The sequence below is a fragment of the Phyllostomus hastatus genome, unplaced genomic scaffold, assembly GCF_019186645.2.
Source record: "Phyllostomus hastatus isolate PE091 unplaced genomic scaffold, TTU_PhHast_1.1 phas_scaffold_501, whole genome shotgun sequence".
In the NCBI taxonomy this organism is placed as follows: Eukaryota; Metazoa; Chordata; class Mammalia; order Chiroptera; family Phyllostomidae; genus Phyllostomus; species Phyllostomus hastatus.
Window position 1 is genome coordinate 64866708 of NW_025334033.1, and position 22248 is coordinate 64888955.

Below are 22248 nucleotides of genomic sequence, written 5' to 3' on the forward strand. Positions count from 1 at the left end.
GAGCTGCCGGCATCCGCAGGAAGGAGCCTCCCTGTAACACGGCCAGACGGGACCGCTGACGCAAGAGACGGTGAGAATGCGAGCGAGTCCCAGGGACCTTATTTGGACTCCTGCCTCTGACCGCACCTACAGCCGTGTGCTGCACAGTTACCTGAGCCAAAGGCTCTTTTCCTTTGCTTAAGCCTGTGTGAGCTGAGCTTTTTCTCACTTGTCAGTGAATGCAGCCTGGCCGCTGCATTAGGGTCCGTGGAACACGATTTAAGGACCCCTGTCCTGCAGCATCCCAGAGGCAGGCGGGATGCATCTGATGCTTCAGTGTCTGCCAGCTGCTCTTATCGGTGATTAATAATAATAATTAATAATAATATGACAGGGATGCCTCTGCAAGAGTTTGTCAGCACTTGTGACAAATATGACAGAAATGGATGAATATATAATTACATAAAGAGCTTACATAAATGGATAAACAAAGCAATCCTCCAGTACATCCATCAGCAAGAGACAAATGACAAAAGAAGCAGTTCAGGAAGTAAATAATGGAAAAACTAGGCTCACTGGTAACCTAAGAAATTCACACTGAAACAAGATTATACTTTAATACCTGCAAAAATTGAAACAGAAACAAACAGCAAGGGCTGCTCGGATGTAGAAAGACTGACACTGTTCTGTGACAAACCTTTTGAAAAGAGTTTCTCAAAAGCATGTCTAAAACAGGGGTTGGCCAATATTTTCTGCAAAGGGACAAAGAGTAAATATTCTCAGCTTATTGAACCACATGGTCTCTGTGGAAACTCCTCAATCTGCCGCTGTAGTTGGAAAGCAGCCACAGACTATGTGCAAATTCATGGGCATGGCTGGGTTCCAATAAAACTTTATTTATAAAAACAGGAGATGGGCGGCATTTGCCCTGCAGACCACGGTTTGCCAACCTCTAGTTTTCAGCATTGATTATTAGATTCTTAGTAACATGATTGGTATAAAAACATGTACTTGCATAGACACATGCTTAGGCTATAAAGTGAAGTAGACTACCTGGTTACCCGAGTTTATATAGTCACAGCTATGCAAATGAGAGACAGCAAATACACCTGAATCAGGTAGCCATGGCTGCTTAAACAGAACCCCTAATTTTAGGAGCTCAACCAACCGTTATTCTTCCTTGCAGCTGGTTGGCTGGGCTGTGGCGTTGGTCCGTTCCTGCCTTGGGAGGTCCCCGGCAGGATGGCCGAGACTGGCTGGTCTGCAAGGACCTCAGCAGGATGGCCCATCTCGGCCACCTGTGGTCACCTGAGCTCGAGCAGGCCAGCCTGGGCACACTAACCAGGGGTGCTGACCGTGCTCCGGGAGGGCACAAGCACCCAAGGCCTCTGAGCTCCAGGGTCAGAGCTGACACTGTGCTGCTTCCGCCATGTTCTGTTGGTGAAAGCAGTTCATGTGGCCAATGTAAAGAAAGCCACATGGTCTGGGGTGTGTGGCTGGGGAGGTGGGGGAGCGTGGAGAACTGACCGCAGCACCAAGATAGCACTTCTTGGGGGGGGGAGACGCCAGGCTTCTCCTCTCTCGGGCCATATCAGAGAGCACCTTGGAAACCCCCCTTCCCCCACCCCCCGCCATGCCTTCCCTGATGTCACGGCTTCTGGATCAGCATTCTCAAGGTCCTGGCCCCTGGACAGGTCCCCTCCGACGGGCTGCCCACCCTGATGCACACGTGTGCCCACCCCTCTGGAATGGGCACTGGCCTCCTGGGCGTGTGCGACCTCAGCATCCCTCCGAGATAATCCGGAGATCTCCCACGTGCCCTCTCGCTCCCGTGGTTTCCCCTGTGGCTAGCACCTTGCAGGAGTGTGGTACACTCGCCGGGGCTGATAAGCTGGTCGGGTTCACTATTGTTAACTGAAGTCCATAGTTCACACTGAGCATGGTTCGCTAGCTTGTGCACTCTGGGGTTCTGACAGATGCATAATGCCATGTATCCGCCACTACAGTGTCGCACGGAGCAGTCTCACTGCCCTAAAGCTCCCCCACACTCCAGCTCCTCCTCCTGCCTCCCTCCCCCGAGCCCCTGGCAACCCCCTGGTCTTTATCCGGTCTGGTTTTGCCTTTTCCAGAATGTCACCTGGCCTTTCAGACCGGCTTCTTTCACAGAGCAATATGCGTTTAAGGGTCCTCCATGTCCCTGTGTGGCTTTGTAGCTCCTTTCTTTTTATAGGCGAACAATGTTCCGTTGCCTGGGCGACCCAGTTTATTCACTCATTCACCTTTTAAAAAAGACATCTTGATTTTTTCCAGTTTGGGTGACACAGGAGTGAAGTTGCTGTAACCATTTGCGCCTGGGTTTTTGTGTGGACGTGTTTTCAGCTCCTCTGGGTAAATACCAAGGAGCAGGACTGCTGGGCCGTGCGGGGGGGCATGTTCGGTTCTGCAGGAAACCGCCAGACCGCCTCCCAGGCGGTGCGCGGGCGCACCTGCCGCTCCGCAGCCTCACCTGCACCTGGTGCTGTCGGAGCTCTGGACTTGGCCCTCCAGCGGGTGCGCAGGGGTCTCTCGCCGTTACCCGAGGCTGCGTTTCCCTAATGAGATGGGATGTTGAACACCTTCCGCACGCACGTTTGCCATCTCTTCCCATTCTTCGCGGAGACGTCTGTTCAGATCTTTCGCCCAGTTTTGAATGACGGAGTGTGTTTTCTTGTTGAGTTTTAAGAAGAGCTATCTGTCCATTGTGTATACGGGCACTTCATCAGAGATACGTTTTGCAATCGTTTTCTCCCGGTCTCTAGATTGTCTTTTCATTCTCTTAACAGTGTTTTTATCCTCACGTGGAGCAGAAGTTTATAATTTTACTGATGTCCAAGTTGTCAGTTTATTCTTTCATGGGTCATGCTTTTGGTGTTCTTTCTAAAAAGTTATCACCAAACCCAAGTTCCTCTTTGTTATCTCTACAAGTTTTATACTTTGTACTTTACATTAGATTTATGATTCTTTTTTTAAATGTGAGTATCTAGTCCCAGCACCATTTGTTGGGAAAAAAAAAATAACCCTATCTTTTCCTCACTGTATTGGCTTTGCTCCTTTGTTGCAAAGCAGTGAGACTATATGGGTCTATTTCTTGGCTCTTCCTTCTGTTCTTTTGACCCATTTATCTATTTTTTCACCAGTGAAGCCCTGTCTCGGTTCGTGTAGCTTTATAGAAAGTCTCGAAGCTGGGTAACGTCGGCCCTCTGACTGTTCCTCTCCTTCAGAGTTGCGTTGGCTCTCGCGGGTCTTTCATCTCCCAAATGCACGTTAGAACCAGTTTGTCCTCATCCACAAAAGAGCTTGCTGGGATTTCCATCGAAATTGCATGGAATCTACAGATCGGGTTGGGCAAATGCGCCTTTTTACAAACGAAACCATGAAGGGCCCGAGAGGCAAACCGAATTGCTGACACCAGTGTCGTTAAAACTCACATTTTATCGGTTCTGACAGACATGCATTTTATCACCTGTGAAACAGAGGCGCTCCTCACAGGTGACACTGACAGGTGACGGCCATAAGAGAGCGGTCATTGCCTGCACAGGTACGTGAACATCTGCGGACGTGACCGGTGGCTTGGAAAACAATCTGAGAGGCGACACTGGAGCGCACCTGTAAGAACCGGTGCCTGTGGTGGTGCCAGGTGACACGGCGCAGGCCCAGGTGCACCCACGTGATCTTGAGCCCAGGGCGGGCTCTGAGTGTGGATCAGTTTGTGAGTTCCTCCGCTGACATATTTTGCTTCTATTTTTCTTTTATCATGAGCACAAGGGTGACACAGGATTTAAAAAGACTCCAGGTCTCAGTAAGTCTGAAACAGTTTTCTTCTCGATAAATATGAAATTAAAACATTTAAAACAGAAGAGAGGTGTCCTCATTTCTGGGTCTCGTCTGTGTCATCATGGTGGTGGAGGTTTCTTCCTTCTTAGTGGGACGGAGGAAAAACAGCGTGTCTTAAAGTTGACGCCGCTGCAGTCTGCGAGGTGCTGTAATGTTTGCATCGGTCGACAGCACGTGGTGCACGTGAACTGGTTTAATAAAGGGGATGTTTCCAAAGTTGTGGGCAGGGCCGGGGAGCCGGCAAGGGACGGTGCGGCGTCTCGGGGCTACCCCCTGGGAGCTGCTGTCCCCTCCAGGCCCGACGGGCGAGGAGAGGAAGCAGGTCCCACCACCAGGGCACAGGCTGCAGGAGGGGGCAGCCTGAGCGGAGCTGCCGCCATTGGAAGGAAAAGAGCCAGAGGAATGAACCTGCACCCTCACAGTCCTCCGATCCCGTGCCGTGCCCGCCGTTGTGGGAAACCACTGAGAAGCAGAGGTCAGGGAGTCACGGCGGGCACCCAGCCAGAGCCCTCCTGGGACACCAGAGGACAGGGAGTGTGGGGCTGGCTCTGGAGGGGCGTAGGAGGGGCCGACGGGCACCTTCTCAGTGACAGCGTCCCGCTGTGCTTCTGGTAGCCCCACCGCCTGTGGTCGTGTGCTCTGCACTGGGGCCCGTGGGCAGTGACGGTGACCGGCTGGATGGGGCCCCTTGAGCTCCCTTGCTGTTGGGGAGGCCAGCTCGTTTTACTACACAACCTGCGGGCTGTCGCCGCTCCACCCCCTGTGGACTGCCAGGTGGCCGGGTCCAGCGCAGCCAGCCCCCCTCGCCCACCCCCACCCAGCCCCTGATGTACAGCTGGGGCTCTGCGGGGAGAGACGAGTATCTGCATCGAGGCCAAAGCTCCACTTGGGGACGCAGGCGGCAGCTTGCTGGCCTGGTGATGGGCAGCGGGGACTTGGATGGCCGTGTGTTCGTAGCCTCCAAGGGTGAGTTGTGCGTGTTCCAGCTCTGCCTGTACACCTGCTTGCCCAGCTGGCTGGTCCAACAGGGTCTTCTCTGATTTAAAGCCCCAGGTCTGCCAACTTGATATTTGGAGGCAACTGCCCCGCCGACACGGGATCAAAGGACCTGTGCCCACCAAAGCTGGGTCACCACCCCCTCCCTGTCATTGTGCAGACGAGCCGGCCGAGGCCAGGAGGAGGGGGCTGGCCCGCAGGCTGCGGCCCCTGAGTGGAGCAAAGGGCCTGGGGGCCGGTGTCTGGCCTGGGGTGTAGCTAGCCCTGAGCTGTGGATACGTCGCCTGATCTTCCTGTCCTCAGCTTCCCGCTCCGCACCGCTGGGGAAAGAATGAAACCTGCATCACAGGGTGGCTGTGAGACTCCAATGGGCTGTGAGCTGTGTTGGGAGGGGGCTCTGAGCCCTTCTGAGCAACACCTGGGGCTGGTTCATGTCCATGGCCTCTGAGGGCTGGCCCAGAGCGGGCCTCTCGTGTCTGTTGAATGGCTTAGGAAGCACGGAAAGGGAATCGTGGACTGCGGAGTGTGGAGGACGTGCTATTCATTAAGTGCATTAGTGCCCTCTCATGGGGCTGGCCTTCTGCACAGCAATGAAGCTCACCAACCTTGTCCCTGGGCCGAAAAGTGCCCAAGATGATGATGCCCTGTCTGCTTTCCCCAGCAGCAAACCCAGACGTTTTACTCGTGGGACTTAAAGGGGATAGTGAGGGTTTGAACAGGGACCACCCTGCTGTCAGGTGCTGCGGTGCGCAGCCCGCTCAGCCCAGACATCCACACCCGGCCGGCAGCAGGGACCATTGTCAGGTCCGGGGTTACAGCCATGGCCAGGAGGGAGCAGGTGATGTGGGAGATGAGCCCTGGGGCTCCCGGGGGGTGCAGGGGTTGGACTGAGCCCAGCAGGCTCTGCTCTGCAGCGGGTAGGCCCACGGGAAAGTCCTGGCTCCCGGGACGGGCAGAGAAGGGCCGGGAGAGGCAGTGACGCCGGAGTCTGTTGAGGAGTGACCCCGGCAGTGATCATGACCCCTACTGGTCACGTGGGTGCAGCTGCCAGTCCACAGAGGTGAGTGGTTCTGGCAGTGGGCACACAGAGGCTGGACAGGCCTCAGACACCAGCTTGTCCTGGCTACTTGCAGATAAAGGGACAGAGGCCCTGTGCCATGTACCACACAGCAGGTCGGCCTGGAACTCAGCTCCTTGGTTTCCTGATTCAGGGTTCTTCCTTTTCTCTCCAGGTGCATTTAGGGGACAGTCTCCAGGCCCCGGGAAGGTGACACTCCAGGGCTGTGCACGTGCCATGTCCGTGGAACAGCAGGATGCTGTCAGCAGAACAGCCACTTTGCATGGCTCCGTCGTACCCTGAAGAGACGGCAGGGTCTGCCGAGGCGCAGAGCAGAGCCTGTGCAATGAACGCAGCTGAGCTGTGCACGAAACAGGCTCTCCTGTTGAGAGCACACCCCCAGAAGAGGCCCGTAGACAGGGGGGTATCCCCATCACTCCTGGGAGCTGGTGCTTCCTTAAGGAAAGGGGCTATGCCCTGGTTCGACACCTCGGGAAGGCCCACACTGGGAGACTCTGGAGGCTAGCTCAGCCGCCCTTTTCCTACTACATAAGTAAGGAAACCGAGGCCGAGAGAAGAGGAGGGACTTGTCTGCCAGCGCCCAGTGACTGGTCCCCGCTGCTCTGCAGCCCCTGCGGCGGCCCTGGAGGTTTCAGTCACCCTGGAGCCCACCCGTCACCCTGCTCCGCTGGATGCGTGCCCGCCTCCTCTTGCATCCGTTCCGCTGAGGGGGTTTTCCTGATGCCAACAGCCCACCATTGCTCCAGCTCCTCCTGCCAATCCTTCCTCCTCCCTGCATCCCCAAAGTCACCTCCTCAGGGGCCTTTCTGGAGCCCCAATGACCAAGGCACAGACCTAGGGCTCTGGCACTCCCACATGCCTTTCGCTGCCTGCCCCCTGCTGACGCCCTCTGCTCCCCCCTGCTCCCCCCCTGCTCCCTGCTGATGCTCCTGCTGCATCAGCCCTTCCTTCCGGCCAGTCTGGGGCTCTGCGGTCCTTGGTCCATTTGCTGCTGCCGTGGCCTGTGTCCCAGACATCCCGCAACCTCAGCACTGGGTTGGCCAAAAAGTCCGTGAGTTTTTTTCCGTGAAATAAGAGACATCTTTTTTTATTTTCACCCATAACTTTACTGATTTGAATGTTTTGAGTATGTCGGCTATCACCCACGTGGTGCAATGTTGATTGTTCCCAATTAATGTCTCAATTTGATCGCTATCAACTTCACCTGGTCTACCGGACCCCGGAGCATCGTCCAGTGAGAAATCTCCAGCACGGAACTTCACAGACCACTTTGGACGTGTTCAGTCAGTCACAGCACCTTCTCCCTATGCTGCACTAATTTTTTTGCGATTAAGTTGCATTTTTAACTTGAAATAATAAAGCTGAAAAAATGTTCTTTTCTTCTATCTTCAATATTAAAATAACTACACAAAAATTCACCAATTTTGATTTTTTCTAATGAATGCTGATATGACAGCTGTCACAATACAATCTAACACAATTGTTTCGAATGAAGTGATAGACCGCTAAGTGCTACTAGAGCCGGCGTACAGAAAAAAAACAAACAAAATTTGTGGCCGACCCAATACCTCAGGCCTCAGGTGCCGCCTCCCACCCCTGCTTCTGCTTCCTCTGCTCTGGCGCCGGCTCCTCCCCAGGTGACAGCAGTGGCCAGGATCCAGCCTCCTTGTCCCCCAGTCCCTGCACTTGCGGAGCTGAAAAGCCTTCAGAGGTCCTTGTGGATTTCTGTGTAGCATCCGAACAGCTCAGCGTGGCTCAGGAGGCCCCTCCGGAACGAGCCCCCACAGAACTCCCCACCCCCGTCACCCACCGCCTGCCCCCGCTCTCCAACCGCGGCCAAACATCTGTGGCCCTCACCAGGCTCTCACACACTCCCGCTTCCCGGAGCCCCCTCGCATCCCCTTCCTCCTCCCCCTCGAAGACCCAGCTCAGACGCCCCCTCCCCTGAGAGTCAGCCCCTACTCCCCTGCTGTGGTCGAAAGGCCCCAAACACAAGGAACCCGTCCTTCCCGCGGCCCCGGGGCCGTCTCGACAGAACACATGCCCAAGGGCTGCGTCCGGTTCTCTGCGTGGTTGTGATAACTCTACCCCGGAACATTCTAGAAAGACTGTCACACGAGTGATGATGTTCATGTAGGAATAACTTGAAATCTGCTTTCGTTGTAGCGTCCGTCACCGACAAGCCCCGGGCTCTGGACAGGGGTCGGTGCCGGCTGCCTCGCCCTGTGCTCCCGGCAGACTGCAGCAGCCCACGTGTGCTGTGTCCCCACTGTGGGGTCGCCACTTTCCGGGTGTTCGTGGTGTTGTGGAGGGAAGACAGCAGCAGCTCTCCCTGGGGTGGGGAGAGCTCTGGGCCAGGGCTGAGGGCCGGGATGACCCCTTCTCCGCTGGTATTCTGTGCTCATACGGCAGATGCACCACACCCCCTCGCGTGCCTGAGCACGGGAAGGGCCCTCACCCACCGAGGATCTGCCTGAGTTAGACCGTCTGCCTCTGCCTCTGCCTCTTGGGGGGCCGTGCCCCAGACTGTGCCCCCGGACTGTGCCCCAAGCCCCGCTCCTGGGAGCCTGATTGCGGTTTGGACTTCGGGACCACCATTCCCGCTGGGCTTCTCATCCGTCATGGCCATGATGACTCCCCCCGCCACCACCCCCCCCCGCCACCCCCCCCCCCCCCGCCCCTGCCCCTTCTGAAAATGGAAGACCTGAGGTTCCAGGCTGTTCCCACGGTGAAGCTGTGACTGGCAATAGCTGGGACCACCTGGTGGCGGCTCTGGGAACTGCAGGCAGGTACCCAGGAAACCGGGGTGCCGCTGAGTGGCACAGGCCCCTCCATTTATTTTGGTGGTGGGACGGATACACTGAGGCACCCATGCCTGCCTACCTGAGGGGCTCGCTCCTTTTCACTCAGGTTTAGAATTCCAGAGTCTCCGAGTGGGGTCAGGCTGGGCTCCAAGCCAGGGAGGGCTCCTTTGGGCCTCGCTCAGTTTCCCCACTTGTCAGCAAAGAGACTGAGTTACGTCTATCTCTAGGGCATCCTCTCCGCTATGAACATCTTCTGTGTTAGGGCGAGGGACCACTGATGATGCAGCGATGGGGCTAAAATAATCCTTTTTCAAGACTGAGTTTCAGGATTTGCGGAGAGAGGGGCCAGACGCCTTGAGCTGGGAAATGTGGTTTGCCCATTCGGGGGGGCGGGGTGGGGAGGAAAAGACCGGCTGAGCATGCTCCGCCACCCTCCTGGGTTCACGCGTCCGCCAGGCAGCTTTTGAAGAGGTTCAAATTAAACCTGATTGAAAAATGAGGCTGTAACTCCAGGTCCAGGGGCGGCAGGGCCCAGGGCTGCTGACTTAGTCAGGTGGCCTAGGGTCATTCTGTCCGTGCTGACACCAGGTGTCAGAGCCGAGGGAGAGAGCTGTCCCCTGTGACCCTGTGACCCGGGCGCCGTCCGGCTCACAGGGCTTTTTCTTCTGCTGCCACTTCTTGCTGCAACAAATGCCACGCGGGTCCTTGCCCCGTTCCGGGGAATTCCCTGGGACGAGGCAAACACATGGGCAAAGACGAACCGTGTCCTCTTCCTTCTGAAAGCCACGAGTGGGGAAAGGCCGCACTGGTTTGTAACCTGGGAAGAAGGGATGGTTTGTCCCCAGCAAGGCTCTGCCTGAGGGGTCCGAGCCAGGCCCCGCCCTCCCCATCCTGGAGAGGGGGCCGCTGTCCTGGGAGGCACCCCTTACCCCCCCCCTTCCTGATCCTCTCCCCTCCCCTCCCCCACCTTCCCCTGTGGTTGCTTTGGGCTCTGCCCTCCCCCAAATGCTGGGGTCCAAGCCCTTTGCCCCATTTTAATCTGGAGAAATTTGACAAACAGACCAACCCTGATAAGAAAAGGACAACCACACATGTCAGTAGTGACATTTTGGCATTTTTGCTTCCAGGTTTTTTTTTTTAAAGAAAAATCTCAGTCTCTCTCTCTCTCTCTCTCTCTCTCTCTCTCTCTCTCTTGCTCTCTCTCTCTCATTAAAAGTGATACATGCTCTTTTAAAAGGGTAAAAGTTAAACAACCACCACCCAGAACTGCCCGCTGCTGCTGCTTTGGGGTATTCACTCCCAGACATTTTGTTCTGTGTGCATTAAAGAAGCAAGACAAACAGCAAGTACGTATTCTCTCCTTCAAAACCAGAAACACGACGGATACAGTTAGAACCCCCTTGTCTACCCCCCTCTACTCCAGTGACAGCCCCCCACCCCGCCAATGAAACCACTGTTGTCAGTCTGCGGCGGCCCTTCGAGTCCAGGTAGAATGCATTCACGCACAACGATGAATTCGTGGAAAACACACAGCATCATTTTGTGCTTTGTTTACGACATGTTGTACTTGCTTTGGTCTCCCAGTCTGCCCTGAGGACTCTATTCTCGTGGGCCTGTCTTTAGATACTTCTCTCCCTTCCCTCTTCTCCCTCTTCTCTCCTTTCCCTCCCCTGCCATCCTGTCCTCCCTCTACCTCCCTCCCTCCCTCGTGGCCCATCCACTCCCTGAGCTTTGGTTTCTGACCCTGGGGGATGGCCTTGTCCATTGGTGTGGGCTGCTGCCAGCCCCACCTCTGCACCCCTGGCCTCGTGTGTTCACTCTACCCACCAGGAAAGCCTCCCCAGCCACCCCTTGTCCTCCACCTCCGGCTTTGTATTAGCCTTTCATGCTTATCCGCTCCTACTATTGCACTTATCACATTATGAGGCAATTACCTTTGTTCATCTCCCCCCAGGGCGGGATCACCTCTCTGTTCTTGGCATTTAGCCCAGTAGTACTTGGAAAACGTTTGTTAATAAGTATGAATTAAGTTCCTTCAACTGAGCCACTTCCCAACCCAGTTTGACTTGCACACCTCCAGGGATGGGGTGCTCACTCCTCAGAATTGGGTTCAAGCAGTGGACTCCTCCACCGAGACCCACACTGGCTCCTGAGGCAGTCGGGGGTCTCCAGCAAGGGTGTGCTGCCTGCCCAGCACAGGTAGTGTGGGATGGTGGAAAGGGTGGGTGTCCTGGAGAAGCCTGGGTGGCTGTGTGATGGGTTCAATTGTCTCTCAAAAGGAGACGCTGAAGTTCTAACCTCCGTACCTGTGAATATGACTTTATTTGGGGATCGGGCCTTTGAAGAAGATGTAACCAAATTAAGACGAGCTCATAGTGGTTAGGGTGGCCCCAAAGCCAGTGACTGGCGTCCCTGTAAGAGAAAGCAGAGGGAGAGCGGGAGACAGAGACATGGAAGAGGCACACAGCAAGAGGGCCACGTGACAGCCGAGGCAGACGCTGGAGCGACGCGGCCACGAGCCAAGGAGCACTAAGGACAGCAAAAGCCATCGGAGGCCAGGAGAAGGTGAGGAAGGACGCTCCCCCTAGGACTTCCAGCGGCTGTGGGGCCCTGCTGCCACCTTCATTTCAGACATCCAGCCTCCAGAGCGGTGGTGGCAAGAAGTCCCGTTGTTCTAAGCCACCCAGTTAGTGGTCCTTTGCTATGGCAGCCCTAGGAAACCAAGACAGCTTGTTACTCAGCAAACACTAACCACTACACGCGTAGATTCAGTAAATGATAGTCATGTGACCTATGAGAGCCAATGAGATTGTGCAGAGATGGCTGTTGCTCGGCAGAAATCCGTTTCCTCTTTTTCTTGGCCGACAGCCAAGCTCGGAATGCCCATGTTGTTACTGAACCCAACCAGTAGTGGGCAGGGGGGGGGGTCCTACTGCTCACCACCGACCAGGCAAAGCTCTAAAGATGGAGGTTGGTGGAACAGAAAGAGAATCTTCTATTTAATGGCAAGTTTCTGCCTGACATAGCTGGGTAACGAAAGTAAGGGGAAAGAAAAAGGCAGAGTGTGGCACCAAAAATAGTCTCATTACAGCTGCCGCACAGGTTCAGGAGCTGAAAGTAACATCAGAACAAAACTCTGTTCGCAGTGCTGACAATTAGCACCAAGGTCTCTGGAAACAACGGCAAGTTCCTGCCTTAAGCCCACACCCCATGGCCCAGGAGCCTCTGGGCAGGGTGGGGCTGCCGCCCTCTCTCACCCCTGCTCCCTACACTGGGATGGAGTCTCACGCACGCCCCCATGACCGGAGTCCTCCCAGCGCGGGGTGGGGGGGGGGGTGGTGGTGTTGAGGGGGGGGCCTGAGAACCCAGCTTCCCCCACCCCAGGCCACAGAGAGCGCTTTGACCAACTCTTCCAGCAGCTCCGCTCTGCAGTTCGAAGAGGTTCAAGCGCCCTCTGCTGGCAGCCAGCTGAGTCCCTGCTGCCTGAGCACCCACTAGGAAAGGAGGTGAGCCACAGGTCCCCCCCGCCCCTTCCCAAGTCCCATCTCCCATCACTCCCCACTGTGCACCCTCAGGTGTGGTAGACGTCCACATCTGCCCCCTTGGAGTGCTTCTCCTCTCACTGGTCCCTCTGATACACTTGCCACCATCTCGAAGACTACTAAGGACCACTCCTCCAGGAAGCCTCCCCTTATTTCACCCAGGGAAACGGTCTCCGTGAAAACCCCATCACTCCCTTGTCATGCGATAAGGTCCTTACCTGTTCGCACGCCTTTCCCTGTGGAGAGCACGTCTCTCCTGTCCCAGCACCCAGCACAGGGGCTCTGGTGGAAAATGTCGGTGGAATAAATGATTTTTGCCTTACCCTGTTTCAGAGGCTCTGAGCAGGACCACTCTGAGGTCAGGGTGCCCTGGAGCGAAACGGTATATATGTATGTTTTACTTGGGACAAAAACACTGTACATGCGCATGTGCTCACTGAGGAAAGAGTCAAACAACGCATGAAAACTTTATAAACTGAAAAATAGCCCCTGCAGTCCTCTGTCCTCCCACTTCCTTTCACCAACCACCGGTTATCACTCTGGGGTGCATCCCCCCGAATTTTTCTGAGCATCATCCTCTTTTACTTCTTCCTTCCTTCCTCCCTCCCTCCCTCCCTCCCTCCCTCCCTCCCTTCCCTCCTTCCTTCCTTCCTTCCTTCCTCCCTCCCTCCCTCCCTCCCTCCCTTCCTTCCTTCCTTCCTTCCTTCCTTTCTTTCTTTCCTCCTTCCTTCCCTCCCTCCCTCCCTCCTTCCCTCCCTCCCTCCCTCCTTCCCTCCTTCCTTCCTTCTTTCCTTCCTTCTTTTCTTTCTTTCTTTCTTTCTTTCTTTCTTTCTTTCTTTCTTTCTTTCTTTCTTTCTTTCTTTCTTTCTTTCTTTCTTTCTTTCTTTCTTCTCCCTCCTGCCTTCCTTCCTTCCTTCCTTCCTTTTTTTTTTCACATGAGTGGGGTCCTACTATACACATAATCCCGTACTTTCTTTCTTTCACGAGACCACCCATCCTAAGTCCCGCCTCAGTCGGCACCTGTGGGTCTCCGTCACCCTTTCCCATGGCTGTGGAACATTTCCATGCTCCAGCACCACCACTGGAGTGTGTAAGCTCTGAGTCTGGTTTTTTGCCTTTGCTTCTGTTTGCTTGCTTGTTTGCAGTTGCGAACAGCGTTTCTGCGAACATCCTCACGCCTGGATCTCTGTGCTCTGAGTCTAAGGGCAGACTCGTTCCATATGGTAACAGAAATGGACAAAATGCCCCCGAAGCATCACCACCAATTTACACTCACACGAACAAGGCTTCAGTGTGTCTCCTTGGTGCATCTTCTTCTCCACATCCTGGGTAGCACTGGGCCCTGTTAGACTTCTAGAACATCCTGGCATACCTGACCACCTCAGCCTTCACATCCGGTGAAATCCGGTTCAAACGGGCATGCAGGAGAGCCCCCAGGGAGAGCGGTCTGGGGAGGGGGCACAGTGGGCCTCCAGCCTCTCATTGCTGCTGCTGGCAGCCCCGCTCCTCCTGGGCCGGGGAGGGGAAGTCCTCCCCTGACCCCTGCTGAGCACCCAATCCTGGACCCAGAGCCCAGGCCCCCCAGCAGTGCCCAGCCCCCGGGGAGGGGAGCGGGTCCCTTGCAGGGCTGACCAGAGTCCCCAGAGAGGCCGATGGGCTCCTGGTGGTCCCCGTTTGCCTGGCTGAGACCCCAGTCAGTGTAAAGGAAGCAGCTCCAGCCTGGAGGATGCTGGGGGGGGGGGGGGCAGTGGACGACACCCTTGGCTGTGCGCAGCCCGAGAGGATGTTTACAGTGGCCCACTGGGCCCGCGGAGGGGGGGGCTGAAGCGTCCGAGGGGCTCACCTCCCAGTCGCCCCTGCCCCGGGCCAGGAGGACTCTGCGTGGAGATGAAATTTGGAAACGGCCTGTCATTTGTGTCATTTGTGTCATCTGAAAAGATGGGAAGAGGGGAGGCTGGCCTTGGCAGTCCGCAGCGCCAAGAGGACTCTCGCTAGCGCCCCAGGAGCCCTAGCGGTCTGATCAGCCAAGTGCGAGCAGGTCACGGGAGGAAGTGCATGGGCTGGAAGACTCGGGGGGAGCTCACAGGGTAGAGCCCAAGGCCCACAGACACCCCATGCCTCGGGAAGGAAGAGGATATGGAGCTCCCGACCCCACGCTGGCGAGGTGTTTCAGAGTCCCCACCCCGGCCCCCGTTTGTACCCACTGAACCCTCTTTCATTCTTTGGGGAAAACGCAGTAGGTGTCATTCCCATGTCCAGTCCCTGCCGGATGGCGGGTCCTCGCCCACAGGCGGGGGAGGGGGTGGTCTCCCCTCGTGGAGGCTCTGGGACACCAGGCCTCCTGGGCTTGGTCGACGTCTCTGCCTCCTTTAGGACTCAGGCCGGGCTCTGACCCTCTGCCCTCCTGCTCTCCAGCGAACGTGCTGGATGAAGTGTGCCCTGTCACTGCGTGTGATGACCAAGTCCGTCCCCCCTGGAGGGCACCCTCCATGAGACGGGGACCCGGGCACGGATCGCCTCCCCCCGTCCCCCACTGTCTCCTCGGCCCGGCCCATCCCCACCGGCCGGGGGTGCTGAGCAGGCGTTGTGACTAGACAGATGGGACTGTGGGTGGTGCTAAGAGGTGACCAAACGACCTCCCTGTCATGCTGAAGCCAGCTGTGAAGTCCCTGCCTGGCAAAACCAATGTGGGGACTCAGGGGATCCCAGGTCTACGCAGGGAAAAAAGACTAGATCGTCCCCGGGTGGGGGGCAGAGGGTGGAGGCGGGGGGGGGGACAGCACAGGGGTTGTGGAACCCCTTCAAGGAGCTGGGCGTGGGGGGTGTGGTGTTGTCAGAACTCAGAAAGGGCAGGAGGGTGGGCTGCTGGCCGTGTGTTGGGGCCACGGACTGAAGGGCTAATTGGTCCAGAAACTCTGCGCACCTGGAGCAATCCCGAGGGCGCCCTCTTGTGGCCGATGGAGGCCAAGGCCAAGGGCTCAGGGGAGAATCCTGCGCTTCCTCTCGGCCAAGGGTGCAAAAGGTGGGCTCTGAAGAGGGGGCGGGAGGGCTGGTTGGAGTCAGGCTGCTCGTGCTGACCATGCCGCTCACTCGCCAGGTTGCTGTGGGCGAATTGTTCACCTGCCGGTCTCCACTTCCCCATCTGACTAACAAAGGGATTAGATGACGCAAACAGCTCTCACAGGTGGAAACGCCGACCATAGGCCAGCCCTGGGCTAGGCACTCGCAGGTGCTACCTTGACCCCTTTGAGGATGGAGTAGGCAGGTGCTGCCTGAGAGGAGGAAACTGAGGCTTGGAGAGGTTAGGAGACCTACCGCTGGTCACCTGCTAAGTGACAGAAGTGGGGCTTGAAGCCAGGCCTGGGACTCGGAAGCGCCCCCTCTCCTGGAGTTTCTCGTGGTCTCCGGGGTCCCTGCCATCTTTCCCTGATGTTCCAGGTGTCCTCCTGAGAGAGGGAATTCACAGGAGCCATCAGGGTCCTGGCAGGCAGCCAGGACAGGAAGTGAGACTCAGACAGAAGGTTCCGGCCCAGAGTGACCTCCCTCACAGAGGGCGCAGCCTTCGCAGGGGAGGGAGTCGTGGCCACCACCCTCCCGGCCTTCAGAGCGATGCTCTCTGGGCCAGGCGCTGACCCTGGGCAGGCCTGGTCCACTCCGGAACTCAGCCCTAACCCGCTGCCCCATGCTGCCTCAGTGTACCCGGCACACCCGCATTTCCGATGGGCTGGCCGGAGTGAGGTTTATAATAGATGCTCCCCCTTGCTCCTTGGGCTGGTGCCTCCCCCCAGGGCTGGTGCCTCTCCCCAGGGCTGGTCCTTCGGAAGATACGAATGGGAAGAGAGGAGCAGCCCCTGAGCTCAGGCGCACCTGGGCTCAGGTCTCGGGTCGGCCAGTTCCCAGTGGCGTGAGCCTGGGTCAAATCATCGGTGCCTCAGTTTCCCCTCTGTGACAGGGGGCTACTCAGAGGCTCTCTACAGTGTAGGGAGAGGACTTGGTGAGTGAGTCTGAGCCCCTGCATGTCGGCGCACAGTGATCGTGAAGCTCTGACTAGCGCTTGCTGGTCTCGAAGAGCCTCGCTCAGGACGGGCCAGGGATGCGGCTGGGAGGGAACGGGGGTGAAGCAGACGCCAGGGCAGACACTCGCCAGCGCACCTGAGGGCGTCCTCAGGCAGTGGGAGTCAGAAGCCCGCCCAGAGATGAGGTTTTAGACTCCCTTTTTTTGGGGGGGAGGGCGTCAGGTTCTGGATGCAGTTTGCAAGTAGAGCCAAGAGGGTGGGCGTGGGCGAACCTGAGAGCTGGGCCGGGGATGGCTTCGAGGTCTGGGGCCCGGCACCTGCAAGGGCAGGACTGCCGTCCTTTGAGATGAGCACACTGGGGGAGGGGGCAGGGCTGGGTGGGTTGGGGGCCAGGAGCTCAGGTGTGGACGTGCAGAGCTGGGGAATCGTGGGACTCCTGGGGAGATGGTGGGGGGAGCCTGCCGGGTGTGACTCTGGGGTTCGTGGGAGAGGGCCAGGCTGGAGACTGGAACGGGGCCCACAGGTGGTCCTTCAGGCCCGAGACACACACAGGGTCTGAGTGCAGCAGAGGCTCGGAGCCGGGGGCTCGTCCTGGCCTCACTGGATGCAGGCCGAGCCCCCTCTGCTGCCCTGGCCCTGGAGTGGGCTGCATCGCCCAGCCCACGGCTGGTGCCCCCCCACCTCCCTCCTTTTCTTGCATTCTCTTCCCCCTGAACTTCCTCCACTCCTTCCCAACAGCGTTAAAGCCGCCTTGACTCATCCCTCAGCCCGAGAGAAGGGGTCTGCGGCAGCTGGGGCACTGTTGTCACCACCCCTGTCATCCAGAAGTCTTGGTCCTCGCTCGGGGTCTGATGGGAACTACCATGGATGCCCCTCATGGATGTCTTTGAACTTGGGGCTGGTTGTGGTCCAGCTCTTGGCACCACCTGGTCAGCCCCAACTCCTCCAGTCACCCTTGAGCCCATCTTTCTCTATGGTCCCAGCAAGCCAGAAGGGTGACTAGAATCACCCCATTTTACAGATGAGAAAAGCGAGGCCCAGGGAAGTGAAAGGACCTGCCCAGATTGGCAGAGGCAGGCCTGCCATGTAGTTGTCTGACTTGGAAGGTACTTTACCTGTTTCCAAGTGGCAAACCTGCCCCTGGGAGTGCCTGCTACGTGCCGAGCCCACGGGAATGCCTCCCACAGGAGCCAGGCTGGCGGGAGAGCTCAGGCTTGGCTCGGGGTGGAGGTGAGGGGCTGCTGGCTTCACTGCAGTAACTCTCCCTGCTCCCCCGCCACCCGATCGGGACCCCAGGAACAGAGCGCACAGGCAGGCCTGAACGGCCATTGGCTGATGATGCAAATGTCCCTGTCTGGGGGCAAAACGTTACCCAGAGAATTTTCCGAAAGTGTGTTTGGTGCTGGATCTGGGGTACAGACAGAGCTGTGATCAGAGGGCAGGAAATGAAAGTCAGATGTCAAAGAAAAAAAAAAAGGGATTCCTTTGTATATTACCAAAGTGGGAGGGGCGCTCCAGCTGGGAGGGGCCGGACGGGGAAGCTGCGAGGCAGGGGACAGGCAAGAGGGGCCGATGGCCTGTCCCCCCTTCTCTGAGGGGCGCTGTGGAGTGGACACGGACGGAGTGCGAACCCCAGCCCCTCTGCCGCCAGCTCAGCGACCAGGAGCAGCTCATGCTTCTACCTCCCCGGTCTCGGCTTCCTCACCTGCCAGACGGGGAGGCAGAGCCCGCTGCCGCAAACACGTTTGGTTCGTCCATTCACTCATTCACAAATGCATGCATGCACTCATTCAGGGTTACATGAAAGGGCAGACACAACACTCCCCGCACACGGTGGTGTCCAAGGGTAGCTAGGCCCTTGCCCTGTCACACGTCCTGTAGGAAATCCGTCCCTGGAGGCGAGGGCTCCTCTCTGAGGGTCGGAGGGCACTGTCTGTGCAAAGCAGTCGCGGGAGAGCTGCGGCCAGCTGGGAGCCCGGGCACAGAGGCGGCACCTGCTGTTTGCAGCTGCCCCGACGCTGGCTGTTGGAGTCCCCAAGGCGGCTCAGAAGCCGACCAGTCATTTCACTTTACGTTCCATTCATCCATTCATTCATTCATTCATTCATGCAGAGGGACTTTATTATGTGCCTACTGCATGCAAACATGCGTGGAGGACAGCCGTCCTCCCTCGCTCCACCCCTCCCACTCCCTGTGGCCACTTCCTGCCTCCAGCGCAGCAGATGCTCACAGCCCCACTCTCCAGAACGCCCGGCACCCCCGCCCCTGCCCCGGGCTCTGTCTGTTGACTTGAACCGATGGACTCTGGCCGGGGAAGTGGGGGCGCTTGCGTCCTCAGGAGCGTCACTGCCCCTCCCCAGGACACTGTTTCCCTGGTTAAAATCACGGGGCGGGTTGCCGGAATGCCTCGCCTCACACCCCCGGCTTTGCACCCCACGATTCTGACCTGGACTCGGGGACGCCCGGCCCGGACAGCCCGCCCGCCTCTCGCCACACCCGCAGAAGACAGCACTAGCCGATCAGGGCCCTCTAACTGCCGAGCCCTGCAGGGCCCTCGGAATCTTTCCATGGGCACCCGCCAGCCATCGCTAATCAAATCCGAGTTGGCAGTTGAGATTAAACGGACGTTTCATTCCTGGCCAGCACCCCGGTCAGGTGGAGAGACGCGTCGGAGAGGCACCGGAGGACACAGTGGAGGTGACGAACACGTGGCGGGGGACAGGGACCAGCACAGGGCAGGGTGAGAATGGGGGCGGGGGCCAGTGGCCCACTGGGGACGCCCATCAGGGACACAGGGACATGATTCTTGTCCCGCGAGCCCCTTTTTACAGGTGAGACATGCCCGAGACGGGCTTCGCCTGGGCAGCTTTGGGAGCCGGAGGGGAGGAGAAGGGGGGCATCCATGATGGCATCTCTGTGACTGCAGCTGGGCTGCAGCCAGGGGTGCAGGGGCAGGCCGGCCGGCCGGGCTGGGCTGTGACACCTCTGGGTCACGGTCTCCGGCTGCTCTGAGGGCACGGCCACACTGGCGTTAAGCCTCAGTCCCGAGGCAAGGTCACCAGGGCGGGACACCCTCGGCGGGCAGTGGGCGGGGCTTATCTCAACCCTCAGCCTCCCGTCCAGAGGAAACCTGTCCACTCTGATTACAGCTGACGGCAGGCCTCGGGCTGGTGTGGGACCGAAATACTCCCCTTACGTAACGGGGTCAGTTACATAAGTCATCCTGTGACATCTGTGTCCCTCGTCCACGGAGGCTCTGGCCAGGCTGCTGTGTCCCCGGGGCATCCCGTCTGAGTCCGGTGGTCGGACCGCACTTGGCAGGGCCAGCACGTCCGCATCTCCGGGCAGCAAAGCCCCATGCCGGGGAGTCCGGGCATGTGTGCCGGGGACAGGGGGCAGCAGGGGGCAGCACCGAGCATGGCGGTCCTGACCCGGGGTCTGGCTCTGGCTCTGGCTGCCGGCACCCAGCCCCCAGCCCTGTCACTGACTGCCCAGGGGACCTCGGGCAGGCTCTTTAGCTTTGTGCCTCAGTTTCCTCATCCACTGAAGACAGGGGTCACGGTGACTTGGGAAGGACACAGGACTTGACACGCCTTACCGACTTCGACCAGGTGGCGAGTTCTGGGCAGGCATCCGATGGCCGTGCCGAGGCTGCAAGCCAGACTTTAAAAGATGAGCATTTCAGCTGTTCTCTCAGTCAGGATTTCCTAAATATTCTGCAGCCACAACAAAGGAGGGCTGACACCAGCCTGCAGTCCATAGCCTCTGGTGTCGAAGTTCTCTGTCATCCAAACAGCTTCCTCGTTTTCGTCTGTTGACTGCGAAACACGTGGAAAGTGCGCCTTTGGGCGTGTTACATGAATTGGCACTCGCAGCCCGTGGCTCCGACGGGTTTTCATGCTGCGCTGGGCACCTCATTTTTAAAGGGGCTTCTCTGCAGGAAAGCAGCTTGCAGGCCTGCCGCCTGACGCCTCCCCAGCCCCTCGGCTGGACCGGGGCACGTCATCTGTCCGCTGCCCCCTCTCGCCTCCGGTTTCCGCCCGCATCTGTGCCGGCTACACCCTGGAAGTGGAGCGTGTCCAGCACCACCCAGAGGTGCTGAGCGGGCGGCTCCTCGCAGCTGGTCTGGGAGGCCAAGGACAGCCAGGGCCTGTGGCTCTGTCTCACTGGTGGGCGGGTGGGAGCAGGAGGCTCCTGAGTCATCCAGACAAAGTCTATCTCCCCTCCAACACACAAGCTGCCTCGGGGGCAGAGGGGCCAGTCAAGCAAGCCCACCCTGCACCCCGGCCCCTGGCACGAAGGAGGCGCTGAGGGGAGCCCCTGGCGCTGAGTGGCGTGAATACCTCTGAGACAGAGGTATTCAAAGCAGCTGGGAAGTCAAGGTCCCCGGGACGCCGGCCGGGCGGCCGGCCGACAGTCGGGAAGGGAGTCTCAGGTTCAAGTCAGTACCACTTCTTTGCCATTAATGGAGCTTTCTAGAACTCCTGCCATGCCACAGCGGATCCAGTTGTGAAACGGCGGCGTCTCCTGCTTTCAAAGCCCCCACAGTCCCAAAGAAACAGAAGCAATTCGCCGTCAAGTGCAGCCGCAGCAGCCGCAAGGGTCGATGAGGGCCTGCTCCGTGCCGAGGCCGCTCTGGTCCCCGGAGACGGAGGGATGAACCAGCAGACACACTCCCCACTCTCGCTCTCCCGGGGTGCACACATGGGTGGGGGTGGCTGGGTGCAGCAAACAGTAAGTGAGAAGGAAGTCAGGGGACAGCTGTTTCCAGTCCACAAGAAAAAAAATCGGTTCAGCGGAGTGGGCCAAGTACTCAACGCATGAAACGCTTAGTGACAAGCTACTCTGTGCAAGACGCCAGGAGGGGTCAGATTACAAAGGGCTGTCTGTGTTAAGCTAAGGAGGTTAGACTTTTTCTTTGCATCTGTAAACACAGGGCTGGGAGAGGGAGTCGTGAGTAACGCTGGAGCTGCAAGTCTTCCAAGCTGCTTGAGCTGGACTTGGAAGACAGTTAAGAGTCAGGGAAGCGATGTGGCATTTGTGGGGCCCCCACGGGCTTTGCATGCAGACAGGCCTGCATCAAGTTCAAGTTCTGCCAGCGATTAGCTGTGATCCTTGGGAAAGTGACTTCCACCTGCTGTTCCTCACTGTGAAAGGCCACGAGAGCACCCTCGTGGGGTCAGGTGAGGTCTTCCGCGTACTGATACGGGTCATGGGTGTGGTGCACATTAGGTGTCCAGAAGGTATCAGTTAATTCGTCCCATCTTCTCTGCCCTTTCTTCCTCTTTCCTTCTCTTCCTTTCTTCTTTCCCTCTTTCCTCAAGAAGTGGGAAGAACACAAGGGAAGCACAGTGCGTGTTAAGAGACAGGGGAAGGTTTTTTAAGGTGCAGACGTGGCCCCCACAGAGCTCACCAGTGTCACCTGCTGTGGGTGTCACTATGGGCTGAGAAGCTGGGGGACGATGTCACCAGTGGGCAATGTCGGGATGAGCGGAAGCGACCGCAGGTGCCACTGAATCTCCGGAAAGCCGAGACCACGTGGAGCGGCACGGAGAAGTCTGGGTGCCCCGAGAGAGGGAGCGGCAGGGGCTGACACAGGATGCAGAGGAAGCCAGCGTGGGAATGTGGCTGGGATGGTTTGCGGCCGGTCTCCCAGCAGAGCAGGGTGAAGAAGGGGCTGAGCCACCTGCCACCGGGTGGCACCTGTGCTGGCCCAGTGCACCCTGGCCCCCAGGCAGGAGGCAGCTGGAGCTGGGGCTGGGGGGAGCGGGTGGGGGACACCAGAGCCTGACCCGGTGACCTCGGGCGTTTCCTCCAGCTATGTGCGCCGTGCGGTTTGGAACAGAAAGAACGTTTCCTGCCCGTCCCAGTCGGCAGGGCGGGGGGCTGGGTTATGCCACAGAAACAAGTAACCCCTAAAATTCGGGGGCCGATTTCATCCATGCAGAGGCTGCTGCCAG